We start from the raw sequence: 12,033 nt of genomic DNA, 5'->3' as shown, positions 1-12,033 counted from the left end.
GGTAAGACGCTATTTACCCATTGGTTTCAGAATCAATGTTCCTAGCTGAGTGTGCCGAGGAAAGGAAATATCCTCTTGAGTCAGATTCTATACCAGGGGGTAAGTGAATCTAGCGGTTAGTTCCATCAGCAGGTTGCCATTGATAGTTAGCCCCAAGTCGAATAGTCGCAGAGAGGGTTAGAAGAGCGCAGTGGTGCCTTCCATCCGGTATCCGGGTGCCAGGTTCAGTCTTACAGAAACCTCTGTGGTTCTTGCCGGAATCAGCATGGCAGACTCAGTTATCACCTTGCAAGCTTCAGGAATAGTCTGCCCGGATGCCATTCGCAACAGTTTGAAAGACAAGCCATGATGGTCTGGCTGCGCCAAAGACCAAAGAACTTGGTGTATGGTATCGAGTTTAACACCCAATCTTACCAAAATGTCCGCTCCCACATAGACTGTATGTGGGAGGTCCGCGACAACCAGTAGGTAGTGAGATACCTCCTTGGTTCCAATGCAGAATGATAGCGCACACACCCCTATAGCGGTGAGTGTCGGGAGTCATTCCCAGTGGAAATCGGAACATTTTCGGCACAAGGGAATGGCAGTTAGCCGTTTTCAAAATTGCGTTCAATATTTCCAAACTGATTGTGGATTTTTCCAACCAGGTTGCCAGTATGGCATCCTCAACCATAGCGCCGTTTAGGCACATGCCCCCTATCAGAGGAGGGTGGTAAGTGTCGGCTGGTGAATCACCCAAGCCACGCAGGAAAAGCTCGTGTTCGGTTGTCATTTGCCACCAATGGTGGACTCATGACCAAGTTCACCGGTTTGCGTCAGATGCTGACTTCGAACCCACGTCGTTACACAATGTAGCCTTGGAAGAATGCGGTGAAGTCAACGGAGTTGGCATAGGTATTTGTGACCAGATTAGGTTGGTTTTCCAATCCATTTGTTACGACTTCTGCCGAAGTCGGTTCCTCTCCTTGTTCGGGCGGTGTTTGGCTGTCGACGTCACCGGTCTTCTAGCCATCGCCGATCCATTTTTCATGTTCCATTTGTTTTGTCTTGTTTCCACACACACCTGGTTTCAATTCCCTAATTACATATTGTATTTTTTCCCTCTCTTTCCTCCATGTCCTTGTCAGGAATTTTTTATTTTGTAAGTACTCGTGCTATGTGTTACTGGTGTGCTACGGGTTTTGTACCCATGTGTTTGTTGTTTTGTATGCCGTTAGTTTTATATACACTGCTCAAAAAAATAAAGGGAACACTTAAACAACACAATGTAACTCCAAGTCAATCACACTTCTGTGAAATCAAACTGTCCACTTAGGAAGCAACACTGATTGACAATACATTTCACATGCTGTTGTGCAAATGGAATAGACTACAGGTGGAAATTATAGGCAATTAGCAAGACACCCCCAATAAAGGAGTGGTTCTGCAGGTGGGGACCACAGACCACTTCTCAGTTCCTATGCTTCCTGGCTGATGTGTTGGTCACTTTTGAATGCTGGTGGTGCTTTCACTCTCGTGGTAGCATGTGACGGAGTCTACAACCCACACAAGTGGCTCAGGTAGTGCAGCTCATCCAGGATGGCACATCAATGCGAGCTGTGGCAAGAAGGTTTGCTGTGTCTGTCAGCGTAGTGTCCAGAGCATGGAGGCACTACCAGGAGACAGGCCAGTACATCAGGAGACGTGGAGGAGGCCGTAGGAGGGCAACAACCCAGCAGCAGGACCGCTACCTCCGCCTTTGTGCAAGGAGGAGCAGGAGGAGCACTGCCAGAGCCCTGCAAAATGACCTCCAGCAGGCCACAAATGTGCATGTGTCTGCTCAAAAGGTCAGAAACAGACTCCATGAGGGTGGTATGAGGGCCCGACGTCCACAGGTGGGGGTTGTGCTTACAGCCCAACACCGTGCAGGACGTTTGGCATTTGCCAGAGAACACCAAGATTGGCAAATTCACCACTGGCGCCCTGTGCTCTTCACAGATGAAAGCAGGTTCACACTGAGCACATGTGACAGATGTGACAGAGTCTGGAGACGCCGTGGAGAACGTTCTGCTGCCTGCAACATCCTCCAGCATGACCGGTTTGGTGGTGGGTCAGTCATGGTGTGGGGTGGCATTTCTTTGGGGGGCCGCACAGCCCTCCATGTGCTCGCCAGAGGTAGCCTGACTGCCATTAGGTACCGAGATGAGATCCTCAGACCCCTTGTGAGACCATATGCTGGTGCGGTTGGCCCTGGGTTCCTCCTAATGCAAGACAATGCTAGACCTCATGTGGCTGGAGTGTGTCAGCAGTTCCTGCAAGAGGAAGGCATTGATGCTATGGACTGGCCCGCCCGTTCCCCAGACCTGAATCCAATTGAGCACATCTGGGACATCATGTCTCGCTCCATCCACCAACGCCACGTTGCACCACAGACTGACAGGAGTTGGCGGATGCTTTAGTCCAGGTCTGGGAGGAGATCCCTCAGGAGACCATCCGCCACCTCATCAGGAGCATGCCCAGGCGTTGTAGGGAGGTCATACAGGCACGTGGAGGCCACACACACTACTGAGCCTCATTTTGACTTGTTTTAAGGACATTACATCAAAGTTGGATCAGCCTGTAGTGTGGTTTTCCACTTTAACTTTGAGTGTGACTCCAAATACAGACCTCCATGGGTTGATAAGTTGGATTTCCATTGATTATTTTTGTGTGATTTTGTTGTCAGCACATTCAACTATGTAAAGAAAAAAGTATTTAATAAGATTATTTCATTCATTCAGATCTAGGATGTGTTATTTTAGTGTTCCCTTTATTTTTTTAGCAGTATATTAAACTGCTCCGGCTATTCACCAAGTTCTGCTCCTGCGTTTGACTTCCCTGCCACCAGTTACGCACCCCTTACACCATAGTGGTACCAAACGGTCAATTAAATCCATCCCAATCAGCATCCGTTCGATGTCAATGCTTGTCACATACCCAGGGTGGATCAGTGACACACTTTCGAAGTTGAGTTTAAGTCGGAGACGCTTGGTTAGGGTTGAGGTAGCTTGAGTGAAACCTCAAAGATTCGTGTCGCAACGTTCCACTGCCCTTTTTAGTTCATCCAGGCAAAGTTTCAGATATATGAGGGAAATTGTCAAACCCGAATATATCAGAGCATGACAGGTCAAACAGTCCTCCAGGACTGCTCTAAGGTATGGCCTGTTCGAGTTGGTTTTTCTCGTCATATCCCCAACAAAATGGAGTGGGTTGGGAGAACGGAGCGGTTTGTAATCTGTGTCGATTTCTAAGACAGATAACTCACCTACGTGACCCAGTGGGTCCTCTATCGGAATGGGAGAGGAATCATCTGTTGCAACGCTGCATATCTTGCGCATCTCCACATCCGTAACCAAGTCTGTAGACAAAACCTGTGGGCTTGTGTCTTGAACGAGTTGTCCCTGGACAGGGATTTGAGTGAGGGCGGGCGGGCGGGGATAATGAGAATGTTTTGGCAGACTCGGTCTCCAACAATTTTACGCCTAGTCATGATGACTTATCCTTGTCCTCGCAGTACATCTCTTATCAGATCTTCGATATAGTTTCGGTTAGCGTTTAGATCGTTGTTGAACACTTTGTTGCCCTTGTTACGCTTGTTACCCTTGTGTCCTGACACTTTGTGAGGGTTAGGCGCAATGACGTATCGGCAAGGTTGATCTCCACGGGACCTGTTAGGTTGGTGACGTTCATCATAGCTATTGTTACTGCGGTGGTTATTGGTGTGGTGGTTACATGGTAGCCACCCCCTTTGTGAGTCATCTTTTACTGCACCTAAGCTCGAAAGTCGAGGTGTCCGGGCTCTTAGCCCGGCTTGCTTTTGATACATCAAAAGTGGTGCTTGCAAGCTCTCGGAGCGTCGAGATCGGCAAACCAACATGGGCAGTAGGGCCCAAGTAGTTGATGAAGTTGGGAGACATGTTTGAGAGAAACAGTTGTTTGAATGGTAATAGGTCATCCATTCCTGTTTCAGTGAGCATGCCAAAGTAAGCTGAACGAAGCCTATGATAGTAGGCTTGTGGGTGTTCATTTCGAGCTTGTTTGATATTGTTAGCCAATGAGCTGTCGAGTTTGCGAGTCGCATAACCACTGAATTCTATTTTCAAAACCGTGGCAAGTTTAGCGTAGTCGTTTTGCACGTGTTGCTTTTGTAGACGGATGAACTTGTCACGTGTCTGTTGAACGTTCGCTTCAATAGGTAGAGCCTGTCAGCATTCGTAGCATTTGGGTAGCCATCCAAGGCGTCCTTTGTCTGCTAAGAATGTCTCAGTGTCATTTGGCTTTCCTGAAATGTGGTCAGAGAGGTGGAAGTTTTTGACAATTTTGTCAAGGCGATCTCCACCAAGCGTGCAGGGAGCATCTGCACTCTCCCATGGAGAATTGTGGACCGAATGGCCAAGAGGAAAAGTAAAGTGGTGGTTGTGTTGGCGAGGAGGTGCTATGTCACTGTGGGCCGAATGGCCAAGAAAAAAAGGCTGAAATCTCATATTTGTCTACCTTCTCTTGTTCCCTGAACTCCAGATGTGAGCTAGGTTGCATGGTTTGGTTGTCCCACGATAGCACGTGACTGTTCTGGAGTTCATCCATATGATACCTAAGAGCGGTATTCTGCTGCGTTGCAGTCCACCTGGGAGTTGAGGGTGTTTATTTTAGAGACGTAGGTGTCGCACTTGCTCCACTCGGCCTCATACTTATCTGTCATGGTTTGCAGGGAGAGTTCTCGAGTGTGGAGTGAGTTTTCTAACTTTCTCACCTGGTCTTTCTCATCCTTCATTAAATCAGCGACTTCAAAGAGTTCTGCTGTTTTGTCATCCAACTTGGTCATTGTGTTCATTAACTGATCGTCTTTGGTCTGCAGCTTTTGGAATAGAACATTACTGCTTTGAGTGGTTTCATTCACAACCATTTGCAGGGCATCAAGTTGCTCACCCCTGTTTCTAGCTAGCTCGTCAGATTCATCTACTTTTGCGTGGACTTCAACGTATTTAGTTTTGGCTAAAACGAGTTGTTCCTTTAGAATATGGACTTGGTCAAGAGTTTGTTTGCGTTCTTTGTTATAAGTGTTAGCCAGACCTTCCAATTTATCTGTTCTCACACACAGTTTCTCGGCTAACAGTAGCTTATCTTTCGGCGCCAACTCCCTAGTTCTCTCCACCTGTGCCTTGAACTCCCAGCTTCCTGCTCGTGCCTCTTCTGGGCACTGAGGTATTGGTGCACTGTCCATCTCTGCTGGTGGGCATAGTTGAGGGCTAATTCACAAGGCCTCTGCCTGATGGTCTATTTTGGAGAGCGTCTGTTGCAATGTCTGAATTTTTCTCGCTTATGGCATCGAAATCTAACATTTTCAGCCCCTCGGCATAGTTAGAATTTGCATCGTTACTGACGTCAGCGATCAATCTTTCCATGGGTGAAGGTGGAAACCCATCTGATGGCTTGCTCATTGTTATGACTATCAGTTATTTCAATTTATGTAAAGTTTGGGTTTTGAGTTGGAAGCTGCAAATACGATTTAACTCAGTTTGTAAACGTTAATGAATCATCAAGACTGGGCCAGTAATGTGGAAGTTGGTTATTAATGAACTTGTCAAAGCAGATTTAATTGATGAATCCATTTTAATGATAAATCGAACCTGTATAGGCTATTTTGGAATTAAACTTTAATTAACCTGAAAGAGTTGCTGTATCTAAGTTAAGATGGAAAAGTTTAACAATGTCTCATTGGTTGGAACACATCAGTTTGTGTATTATCCAAATAAACGACCTACCTGGAAAGGTAGTATGAAAATTTGATTTATGTATTAAATTGAACGAGACAATGGTATCCAATCATTTGAGCCTGGTTGGATACCATCCAGTGCAACCTGAATTATTTAAGAACAATTACTGGTGATTCTTCACCACCAGAGGTCACTGTTAACACAAGCTAAAATCGACAAGGTGCCAGTAAAGGTGTAATTTCACAATGCTGTTAATGTCTCCCTAAACACCATTGAGCTGGTAAAAACAGATTTTATTGATTAATCAACTTGAATGATTAGTCGACCGGTATAGGCTAAAAGGAATGAACTTTAATTATCCTGAAATTGTTGCTTTTGTAGTGAGGTGCGTACTGGCGGCAGAGAAGTCAGGCGCAGGAGAGCGAAAACTGATTTACAGCGGTGTCGTTTAATATCCATAAACCACCGTAAACAGAACAATACAATAAATTTGTCAAACAAAACCTGGTAAATACCAGCATACCATGCATAAGCACTACAAGAAACAATTACCGACAATGGCATGGGGGGGGAACAGAGGGTTAAATACACAACATGTAATTGATGGAATTGGAACCAGGTGTGATGGAGGACAAGACAAAACCAATGGAAAATGAAAAGTGGATCAATGATGGCTAGAAGGTTGGTGACTTCGACCGCCGAACGCCGCCCGAACAAGGAGAGGGACCAACTTCGGCGGAAGTCGTGACAGCTTTATATAGATTAAGAGTGGAAACGTTTAACAATGTCTCATTGGTTGGAACAAATCCATCTGTGTATTATCACAATAAACGACCTGAAAAGGTAGTATGTCAATTTATATCCAATCTGATATCCAATCAGTTGAGATTTGTTGGATATCATACAGTGTAACCTGAACTATTTAACAACAATTACTGGCAATTCTTCACCAGAGGTTACTGATAGCGCAAGCTGAAATCTCACGGGATTCCCGCCAGGCGCGGGAATTCACTTTGAACAAAGGGGAAAACAAAAATGTCTGCTCCCCTATGTCAGCTTAGCATCCTTTTGTTAGCTTAACATCTGGCGCAATGCTTAGCTTCCCTTGTGTGGGATTTCCACTTCACCGCACAAGGAAAGTTCCCTACAACAAGGGAACAGGTTTACTAGGTGACGTCCCACGTTCAACCCTTCAAATCTTCACGTTACCAAACACGAGAGGTAGAGAGATAATAACTTTGCTTCGGTCAAACAAATATATCTACTCAAATTTATGTCCTCTGCTCTAGAAATTGCTTGTGAACGAGTTTGATCGCTCTTGAAAGCGATAGACAGAAATAACACTAGTTGGGCCCAACTAGTATTATTCTCAGAATGCCTGCATCAACTGGTACATATGCCCTAGCTTGTAGCATTCGGTAAACCCCCCCACACACTGACTTTCGTCAGATATACAACACAGGGGTGGTTCTCTCCCTACCAGCATCTGGGTGAAAAGGAAACCACACACACGCTCTTCTCAACAACAAACCTACCTATAGCTATTATTGGTATATATGTATCTTGCTACACAATAGGAATTAACCCAAAAGTGTGGCCTAGTTTTATCTTAGATTCCTCACACGGGGCGCCAATATGTCGTGACATTGTATTGACTAATGTGACGACTGCTGCTCATTGAATGATTAATACTGTCACGCCCTGACCGTAGAGAGCCTTTTTATTTCTCTATTTGGTTAGGTCAGGGTGTGATTTGGGTGGGCATTCTAGTTTATGTATTTCTATGTTGGCCTGATATGGTTCCCAATCAGAGGCAGCTGTCTTTCGTTGTCTCTGATTGGGGATCATATTGAGGCAGCCTTTTCCCACTGGGTTTTTGTGGGATCTTGTTTTTGTTAGCTGCTGTTAAGCCTGCAGAACTTTACGTTCGTGTTTGTATTTCCTTTGTTTTGTCGGTGTTCATCTAAATAAAATAAGATGTACGCTTACCACGCTGCACCTTGGTCTCCTTCTTACGACGAACGTGACAAATACCCCATAATGTCAAAGTGGAATAATTTTTCCCGAAAATGTGGTTTATAAAAAATGAAAAGTTGAAATGTCTTCAGTCAATAACTATTCAACCCCTTTGTTATGGCAAGCTTTAATAAGTTCAGGAGTAAAAATGTGCTTTACAAGTCACATAGTAAATGATTACATCATCTCTGTACCCCACACATACAATTATCTGTAAGGTCTCTCAGTCGAGCAGTGAATTTCAAACACAGATTCAACCATACAGGCCAGGGAGATTTTCCAATGCCTCGCAAAGAATGACACCTATTGGTAGATCGGTAAAAAAAGAAGCAGACATTGAATATCCCTTTGAGAATGGTGAAGTAATTAATCACACATTAGATGGGGTATCAATACACCCAGTCACTACAAAGATACAGGTGTCTTTCCTAACTCGGTTACTGGAGAGGAAGGAAACCGCTCATGGATTTCACCATGAGTCCAATGGTGACTTTAAACAGTTACAGAGTTTATTGACTGTGATAGGAGAAAACAACACAAAACAGCACAATACAAAACATTACTGAGTACCACTCTCCATATTTTCAAGCATAGTGGTGGCTGCATTATGTTATGGGTATGCTTGTAATCGTTAAGGACTGGAGAGTTTTTCAGGATAACATTTTTATGGAATGGAGCTAAGCACAGGCAAATCCTGTTTTCCATCAGACACTGGGAGATGAATTGACCTTTCAGCAGGACAATAACCTAAAACACAAGGACAAATCTGAACTGGAGATGCTTACCAAGTTTTGACTTGAAAATCTATGGCAAGAATACAAAATTGTTGTCTAGCTATGATTAACAACCAATTTGACAGAGCTTGAATAATTTTTTTAAGAATAATGTGAAATATTGTACAATCCAGGTGTGCAAAGCTCTTAGAGACTTACCCAGAACGACTCACAGCTGTAATCGCTGCCTAGGGTGATTTCTAACATGTATTGACTCAGGGGTTTGAATACTTATGTAAATGAGATATTTCTGTATTTCATTTTCAATACATTTGAAAAAAAAATCTAAACACATGGTTTCACTTTGTCATTATGGGGTATTGTTTGTAGATGGGTGAGAAAAAATATATTTAATACATTTTGAATTCAGGCTGTAACACAAAAACATGTGGAATAAGTTGAGAGGTATAAATACTTTCTGAAGGCACTGTACATACATACATGTGTTTTAATTGCTATATTGTATTTACTTCGCCACCATGGCCTATTTATTGCCTTTACCTCCTTTACCTCCCTTATCTCACCTCATTTTCTCACATTGTATATAGACTCATTTTTCTACTGTATTATTGACTGTATGTTTGTTTTACTCCATGTGTAACTCTGTGTTGTTATATGTGTCGAACTGCAACTGGCCAGGTCGCAGTTGTAAATGAGAACTTGTTCTCAACTTGCCTACCTGGTTAAATAAAGGTGAAATACATTTTTTTTAAAGAAAAAAAAAAGAAAAAAAAAACATATATGCATTTATACATACACTACACTACATTCATGGCCAAAAGTATGTGGACACCCCTTCAAATTAGTTGATTCGGCTATTTCAGCCACACTCATGGCTGACTGGTGTATAAAATCGAGCACACAGCCATGCAATCTCCATAGACAAACATTGGCAATAGAATGGCCTCTCTGTTCTCGGTTGCAACATTCACTACTGAGTTCCAAATTGCCTCTGGAAGCAACGACAGCACAAGTACAGTTCGTTGGGAGCTTCATGAAATGGGTTTCCATGGCCGAGCAGCCGCACACAAGCCTAAGATCACCATGCACAATGCCAAATGTCGTCTGGAGTGGTGTAAAGCTCGCCGCCATTGGACTCTGGAGCAGTGGAAACGCATTCTCTGGAGTGATGAATCACACTTCACCAGTCCAACGGATGAATCTGGGTATTTCGGATGCCAGAAAAATGCTACCTGCCCGAATGCATAGTGCCAACTGTAAAGTTTGGTGGAGGAGGAATAATGGTCTGGGGCTGTTTGTCATCGTTCGGGCTAGGCCCCTTAGTTCCAGTGAAGGGAAAACTCAAGCCTACAGCATACAATTACATTCTACACGATTCTGTGCTTCCAACTTTGCTGCAACAGTTTGGGGAAAGCCCTTTCCTGTTTCAGCATGACAATGCCCCTGTGCACAAAGCAAGGTCCATACAGAAATGGTTTGTTGAGATCGGTGTGGAAGAACTTGACTGGCCTGCACAGAGCCCTGACCTCAACCCCATCGAACACCTTTGGAATGAATTGGAACGCCGACTGTGAGCCAGGCCTAATCACCCAACATCAGTGTCAGACCTCACTAATGCTCTTGTGGCTGAATGGAAGCATCTCCCCATAAGCAATGTTCCAACATCTAGTGGAAAGCTTTCCCAGAAGAGTGGAGGCTGTTATAGCAGCAAAGGGGGACCAACTCCATATTAATGCCTGTGATTTTGGAATGAGATGTTTGACGAGCAGCTGTCCACATACTTTTAGTCATGTAGTGTACATACTGTACATACTGCACCTACATGTTAATGTCCCAGATGACACGGCAGTAATATAAAGCATGGTCCTAAAAATTACCCAATTAGCATTTTAAGGTGATTCAAGCAGTCAAAATGACCCAAACACGCTAGAGTCAACTTGCTTATCCAACAATAACACAGTATCTTCCAAACATTTAATGATGTGGTTTGACAGCCTTATTTCTTACCTAGGGAATCAGATAGAGAGAGAATATTCACCTTTTCTCAGAACTGCTGTATGATGTTTTTGGCAGGAGGATTCCAACCTATGTTGAGACGAGATAACAACATTAAGATAAGAACAGAATAATTATCCAGTGTCTGACCAATATTGTCGAATAATATTCTTACAAATATTCTTACGGATAACAAAATGATCACACACTACTAGGAATAAAGCTTACACAGACAGTTCTGACGTTGCAGTTATTTTTAGAGCATTGAAATGTAATATATGTCAATCAAGAAACATTCATCTTTTGCGTAAATGTTAATGTCTTGAAAAAAGAGACAGTTGGGAGTATTTGGAAAGTTCATTTGTCAGTGTTTTTATCCAAATGATGTCTGTGTCCTTTAGGGTGACTCACTTTTTCTGAAACCAAATTCTGTAGAAAAACAGTTCCTCGTTCTACTGCTCTGCTGCTTAATTTAACCACTGATGTTAATGACTTCAATAACAGTATGCTTACTCTGAGTACTAAGATGAACATCAAATTTAAGAACATTTTGAAGAACACGAACCTACAAATAAGGTGCAAGAAAATTAAAAGCTGATTTACCTTTCTCAGTAGAGACCAAAGGAATTTCCAGGGTTAGCCATTCCTGAGACCGGTTGTGATAACTAGTATGCCTAAAGTTTAGTAATAACGTAGGTACAGTGGGACTTTTAGTAAAAGGGGTTAATTTCTTACCTTTATTTAACTAGGCAAGTCAGTTAAGAACAAATTCCTATTTACAATGACGACCTAGGAACAGTGGGTTAACTTCCTTGTTCAGGAGCAGAACAACAGCTTTTACCTCATCAGCTCCGGGATTTGATCTAGCAACCTTTCAGTTACTGGCCCAACGCTCTAACCACTTGGCTACCTGCCACTACCTGCTGGGGTTTATAAATGAAAACATAGCAATGTATCAACCTAAATTAAACCAAAGAGGGCCAACCAACTTTTCTGGTACAGAATGCAGTGATGAATACTAATGATGAACTGCATCTAGTTTTAATGAAGTGGCAGTTGCGTTCATATAGATCATGTTGCCATAGTCTAGGATCAATCGGAACATCGACTGAATAATCAGCTTTCTACTATTTAGTGAGAGGCAGGACCTATTTCTATAGAAGAAGCCCATTTATATTCTCAGTTTCCTAACTAACTCATCAATATGATTTTTAAAAGATAGCTTTTCATCTATTCAGATGCTCAAATATTTATAAGCAGGGACACGAGCAATATGGACAGCTTCGAAAGTACATATGCATAAATCATCAGAATTAATTAGTAATTACTAATGTAATCTAGCTACATGCTGGTTTCGAAATGTGCTTGTAGTTTTTTGGTCATAAATGTGCAATTACTTGTCCTGCAGCACAACATTAGCACACGAACAGGCTTATTTGTAGGGGGTAGCAGACCGATGGAGTACAGTAAGTGATATTATGTGCCATTATGGGGTCAGCTACTTGCCATTATGGCCCTTTTTGTGTCCCCCTGTCTCGTCGCTGTCTATGTTTCCA

The sequence above is a fragment of the Salmo salar genome, chromosome ssa18 (assembly GCF_905237065.1).
Source record: "Salmo salar chromosome ssa18, Ssal_v3.1, whole genome shotgun sequence".
NCBI lineage: Eukaryota > Metazoa > Chordata > Actinopteri > Salmoniformes > Salmonidae > Salmo > Salmo salar.
Note: the sequence above shows the minus strand (reverse complement) of the source record.